Source organism: Ailuropoda melanoleuca, chromosome 4 (assembly GCF_002007445.2).
Source record: "Ailuropoda melanoleuca isolate Jingjing chromosome 4, ASM200744v2, whole genome shotgun sequence".
In the NCBI taxonomy this organism is placed as follows: Eukaryota; Metazoa; Chordata; class Mammalia; order Carnivora; family Ursidae; genus Ailuropoda; species Ailuropoda melanoleuca.
Window position 1 is genome coordinate 108,484,476 of NC_048221.1, and position 6,619 is coordinate 108,491,094.

The window sequence follows — 6,619 nt, forward strand, 5'->3', positions numbered from 1 at the left end:
ATTATTTTACTAATTCAGGGAAACCTAAATTTTTACGATGGTATTTTCATTGGTGAAAGAACATGTGGATGTTTAAAAAGTGTTTGCATGTAGCCATGTTCCAAGTGTCACCATTGTTTCCTTTCTGGTGGAATACGCAGAAATTAACCAGTTGAAAGAGAATCCACTCTAGAACATTCCATATTAACAATTATGGAATGTAGCGATGCTACTGACTTGCCTTAATGAATGTTTAATTTATGAATAGACTGGGAATGGCCTCGCCCTTCTCACTAATATTCTCTCCCTACCTCCCAGCCCAAATGAGAAGAGCTCTGGATGGAGATTCAATGAAGAGACAGCATTCATAGGATTGATTATTCAGTGCAGCACTATAAAGGGAGGACACAGTCCAGTGACCTTCCACAGTGATGGCTCAAATTGCCTGCTTTGGGAGGGGGCCCAGCTTCATGTCTGAAGCCTTGCCCTAAAATATTCCAGGAGGCTCACTGTAACGGTGTTGCTGTGGAAGAACCCAGTGCTGAAGTGCTGAGGCCTCTGGCAGGGTCCTCCCAGCAGGAGGGTGTGGCCGCCACTTGGAGCCTACATTTCCCAACTATTTCAAATTTCTGTAATTGATTCCTGGTGATTTTTTTAATTGATTTTTTTTTTTAGTTCCCTCCTAGGGATTAATGAGTTGACTTAATACAAGTCTTTGTAAATAAAGTCTGCTTTCTACATATAGGACAAAAATCATAACCCAGAACCCCTACTTCAAGAGCTCTTGCAGACTCCTGGCATCAGTGTGGACCTCCCATGTCTACTGGGTCCCCACAGCTAAGAGATGTCCCTTGGGGATGACCTACAGACTTGCTGAACCCCCATCTTCAGGCTGTTCATGAGGCTGCTGCCCCCATTCCCACTCCCCATTCTCCCCTAGAGAAAACACTGCAATGAATGGCACAACAAAGCCAGTCCTAAATTCCAGAAAACCAAGAAGCTTTCCTCTTTCCTGGGAGAAAAAAACCTGGAAGAAATGAGAATATTTGGCCAGTTGGCACACTGCAGCTTTCACAGGGAAGTCAAAGCACTTGAGACTGATAGAAAACTCCCCAATTCTCTTAAAAGAACCTAATAGAATACTGAACAAGTATTTATTTTCCCCTAAGACAAACCTCCCTGTAAATGGAACCTGGGTCTTCTGACCCCTTTGGGATGAGGTCCACTGCACACAGATGCGCCTTGCCTGGGTCTTTCATCCTCCAGCAAAACATCATTCCCTTATTTTCTGTATATCCTTTAGGGGTATCAGAGTGTGGCTGACACAGCAGTAGGCACTAAGTCAAAACGTGTCTTAAGAGCATCAATATTCCTGCATGGCCTTGTGTACATGACCTTCCAGAAACCATGGTCATCCTAATGCAATCACAGCCACCCTTGTGGGTTTCTTGGGAGGTGGCTGAGTGTCACATGGATGCTGTTGTCCTCCATAGCCTCTCATAATTTAAAAATGCAGGAAGCTGTGGCAGACTGCCCCACCCGCGGGATCATTCCAAAGAAAACGAGGAGGCAGAGGCTACTCTCTGTCCTTGCCTGTTAACATCCATCAACAGTTTTTAAAAACTTCGATCGTTACACCTTCATTTCATTTCTTGGGATTTTAATTTTCATCTCTGGTGAATTCTTGAAGTCTGAAAGACAGATAGAAAAGATTTTGTAAGTCACTTAATCCCAAAAGCAGAGCACACACCCTCCTAATAAACAGCCTTGAAGAGATCCCGATTTTAGATCCCATGATTTGTTGTGTCAGACGTAGATATGCAGAAGAAAACATGCACTGAAATCAGTCTTGCCAGGGCAAAAGGTGACCCAGCCTCCTTAAAGAATGCGACAATATTCCCTTCTCCTCCCTTCCCTGAAATGCCTTGAAATGACCAAACGGTTTATAGAAGCCTTGCAACATATTACAGGATTGCAGTGTATATTTGAAATTCAAATGCACATGAGATTCATGCATTCTACTGTTCTGTGGTTCAAATCTCCTAAATAAAGCATTTCCCCTGTGTAGGCGCTCCCGGGGGCTCCACATGAGGTCAGCGTTCGGGTGGCTTTGCCAGGGTCAGAAGGCTGTTCTTCCAGGAAGGGCTGCAGAGACCCTGGGAACAGGACCAGCCCAGCTCACAAGTATGAAGAGAATGTCGGAGAGGAAGTGGTGGCTGTGAGTCAGCATGAGTCATCTCGTTCCAGTGAGAACGAAGACTGAGGTGTGCGCCCTTTTTTTTTCTTTTTCTTTTTCTTCTCCTTCTTTTTTTTTCCCCTCTTTTTTCTTTTCTCCCCCCCCCCCTTTCTTTCTTTCTTTTTTTTGGGTCTCAGTCGTGTGGACATGACTGGGAATGGAGGGAAATAGCGGCTGCATGGCTGGCGTGTGCCGCGGGCTGATATTCCAGGCCGGCTGTGCCTGAGCCAGTGCGCGCTTCAGACCTTCAGGGCTCGGGGCGGCGGGAAGGTGGAGCCAGCAGCTTCTCCCCGGTGAGTATGTTTCTGTCATTTTTACGATCACTTCTACCGTCTGTCTCAGAGCCTCGGATGGGTTAAAGCTGTTGCATCTTGGAGGGGATACTGCATTCAAGACTTTGAGGATCCCTAATTTTAGAGAAGTTGCTTCCTCCGCCCCCACCCCCGTAGGTACTGTGTTGTAGCCTGCTTGTCTCGGTGGTTAATGGGGAGAATGTCGATACTCGTCGTACACTGTGTTGTCCCGGGAGAGACAGGGATGCTGGGCTGGAAAATAACTGTTCCAGACTCGTCTCTGGAGCCATGGTGAAGTTCAGAGATGGAGGTGGGTGAATTGGTGCTAACCCAGGGGTGATGAGGCTGGGCCAGCTTCCGCTTTTCAGAGGTGGAGGGAAGACAGCCCCTAAGAAATTTCTGGCCGCGTGGTCTGAGCTGCCTGGTTTTTAGTGCAAGAAAATATAATAGAGAGGCAGCGTTTTGGCTTCCCTGTCTATGAGCCTGTGAGTGACAGTGGGAACTGATGTCTTTTCTTTTTGCTTGTGAGTGAATGTCACAGACTGTGGTAAAGTCAGAAAGAAAATATGCAGGGGTCTGGGGGCTTGGATTCTGGGGGCTTGGGGGTGAGGTTTGGGTTGTTGAGTCCTTGAGGCCTGATATGACCTTGATAATGTGTTTCTCAACCTGTTACTGTTCTGATGAGGCTTAGCTTTACAGTCAACTAAAATACAGGAAACTTTTTTTTAAATGTCATTCTAGTTACTGTAAATGAAACGGTTAAAATGTCATAAATACCTTGTGATAAACATTTTTTGAATTTGCTTAAAAAACTGCACATCAGTAAGCAGGGTATGACAGGGAGATTTTTCAGTAGAGTCATTTGAGTGTGTGGGCTTTCTGGGTTAATAATGAGTCAGCAGCCAATTTCTAAAATTGGAGCAGCTCTAAGAGAGCAAGCGATCTGCCCCCGAGCCCAGCACGGTGGCTGGCTGGCCCTTCCAGGGGGATCTGGCTGTTTGGTCTTTGGTTGAAATCAACTCTGGGTGCCTTCCTCGTTTGGTGACCCCCTCCCGGCTTCAGTCCCAGCTCTTGTGTGTGCGCCCGGCGAGGCCCCTTTGCTAAGGGGTCCCTCGGCCAGGACCCTCCCCTTCAGCTGATGTTGATTTTTACGGCCTGCTTTGACAGAATTGGTTGAGCCTACAATTTGTTAAATTAAAACTTCAGAGTTTACGAAGGGCAGGGATCGCCCAGGGCTAAAGCTGCATCTCATGTCCCATGACGTCATACCTGCTGAGGGATGGAGTGGGAGCAGGGAGCGGTCCACAGCTTGAGCTTCCAAGCTGGCATTCTGCGTGTATCACACAGTGGGGAAGGGTGGGGGGATGCGCCACCTTAACAGCAGAGAGCAGGATTCCAAGGAAGAAAACCTCCCTTGAACCTTACTCTTCTTATAAACTGAAAAGAATGTTAAGAAAATTATTTAAAAAAATAGCTGGATGGGGCGCCTGGGTGGCACAGCGGTTAAGCGTCTGCCTTCGGCTCAGGGCGTGATCCCGGCGTTATGGGATCGAGCCCTACATCAGGCTCCTCTGCTATGAGCCTGCTTCTTCCTCTCCCACTCCCCCTGCTTGTGTTCCCTCTCTCGCTGGCTGTCTCTATCTCTGTCAAATAAATAAATAAAATCTTTAAAAATAAATAAATAAATAAATAAAATAAATAAAAAAATAGCTGGAGTTGCAGGCTGGTGACTCAAAGGCCAAATGCAGTCCTGTTTGAATCCACCCCCAACCTGATCAAATTCTGTTGGTGTGCCCAGGATTGGTGGTTGTTTGGGTTTTTTTTTCTTTTTTCTTTTTTGGTGTTTTTTTGTTTTTCGTTTGTATTCAGATGACCATGGGGTCTCATATTCTTTGGATCATGGGCCCTGTTGAACCCTAATGTTGCAAGGCTCTGATAACCTTGGGCTTCCAGACCACGGTTGCTGCCTGCCTCAGAGGGCTGTTGGGAGGGCTCAGAGAGTTAGCATCTGCCAAGTGCTTCCAACAGGGTCTGAACACAGAAGAGAACCCCTCGATGTTAGCTCTATCCGCTTCCCTTCTTACCTGGACTCTGAAGGCATCTGGACTTGCGACCCCTGAGTTAGTGGCATGACTTTCCCAAGCAAGATCTTGTGATTTCAATGTAATCAGTGGCAGTTCCAAGGCTGAGAGTCTCGGGATCAACTCAGGGCCTCAGCAAGGCAGACAGCAGGGGTTTCTGAGGTGGGAGCCAAGCCCAGTCTGTCTCTCTTGGTGAGTAATCTTTGTACGCGCTCGGAGAAATGCCATGTTCCTGGAAAGAAGAGCCCGAAATGGCCAGATGCCCTAGGCAGTGCCTCAGTGGCTCGGGCACACTAGCATTCTCTCTTATCCCCATTTCAGAAAGCATGCCAGGTGTCAGCATGTGCTCCTTGCCGGGTCCCATGTCTTCAAATCCCCCTGGATAAGCGCCATTGGGAAGTAGTTTTGAGGTGGTTGATTTTATCCTAGACATTGATTGTATTCTTTCATGTAGAATTCGGGCAGTTATATGAACGCTGGAAGTCAATTTACTGCTTACCCGTGAGAAATAAGTCTGTGGCGAACTGATATGATCACTTTTATAATCAGGAGAGTCATTTAAAAAGGCCAGAAATAAGACCCTTGGCAGGTCTGAAAATAGAGCATTCATTAATATGATTTGCTGCTTTGTCATATTTTCCAGCTACCAAAAGATGCTGATTCTAAGTGAGGATGCAGGCAGGGAGTGAAAAGGGAAACAATCTATGAGAGAAACTAAGCAGATATTTTAAAAGGACACCTGCAGCAAAAAGAAAATGCTGACAGTTTGATGACATTCGGAAATGGCCCAGTGCCCTGTTGTCCTGGCACCCTCAGCTTCGAGACTGGCCTATTGCTTGCTGGCCCTGTCTTCCACTCCGCACCGTTCATCAGCACCCCTATGTGGGCTTTCATTACCTCCTGCTAAGAGGTTTTCATGGTATCTACAGGTGTCCCCACCACCCGGTGCCATACGGTGAGCCCACCCTCACACTGGGCAAGTTACTTAGCTTCTTGGTGTCCTACCTTCCTCACTGTAAAATGGACTTAATACTAGTACCAGCCTCTTGGGTCCTTATAAAGATCAGTGATGATGAGCACACCAGTTACAAGATGTTAAGTACACAATCACTGATTCGGACATACACCCAGACACCTTTTTGTCTCAACCTGGGCCCTGGGCCCTGTGGGCACCCCTAAAGAATTGGCTCTCGTGCTCCTGAAGTGAGGTCCCACCTGCGTCATGTTCTGCATTTGCAGGACATTTAGTGATTAGGCAAATGGGAAATGCTTCATGGTTCTCTCCAGGAAAACCCAAGGTACTAAATGTTGTCACCATTATCGAGGCCATCATCGCTTTTATCGTCAACATCATCACAGTGAGGACAGCGCCCCTTGCCTTCAGCCCAACCACATGGTAGTAACTTTCTGTGCATTTCCTTTAACCCCCTGCCCCCCACGCGCACACATACCCACCCTGGAAGATAGGAAGGATGGCCAGTTGCTCAGCTTATTCGAGGTGCACACATCCCGGGCAGGTGTATCAGGCGGAGCAGCTGCTTTGAGGAGTGCGTGGCTGAGGGGATGCCTTCGCCTCCATCAGGAGAGGAGAGTCAGGAAAAGCAGGGGGCGAGGAGGGTGTTGTCTGTAATCCAACAGTCTGGGGCCACTGAGAATCCAGGACCCCTGGCCTCAGACCTGCTTCCAGGGTGGAAGCAGCTGGACGCTGTACCCATGCTTCCTGTCTAAAGGCAGCTTCAGTCAACTTCTGGTTGTTTGAGAATCAGCCCAGTATATGGAGCTGACTCATATTGAAAATATTAAGTAAGATACACTTAAAACTAAAACCAGGCTGAGCATCACATGGCCTTTCCTTGCCGGTTCCGAAGCTATCCAAGATCATGCAGTGCCTCAGAAGCGTCTCTTCACACACATCCTGCAGGGTCCGACAGAAGTGCCACCTGTGTCCCTTTGTTCCGTCAGCCTCCTCTGACACTGCGCTGCCAACATAGGCAGTGGGCGCTTTATACATGTCCTTTCTGAAAGTCGAG

The 6,619-nt window shown here is 47.6% G+C and overlaps 1 long non-coding RNA gene across 1 annotated transcript; it reads right to left on the reverse strand.

The window, feature by feature from the left end:
- Positions 1-558: 558 nt before the first annotated feature.
- LOC117802017 lies at positions 559-6,341 on the reverse strand. The gene is made up of 3 exons (XR_004625016.1): positions 6,045-6,341; positions 4,593-4,821; positions 559-1,670 (listed from the first exon to the last, which is right to left on the reverse strand). It is a non-coding gene; the product is annotated as an uncharacterized LOC117802017 (long non-coding RNA).
- Positions 6,342-6,619: the final 278 nt, after the last annotated feature.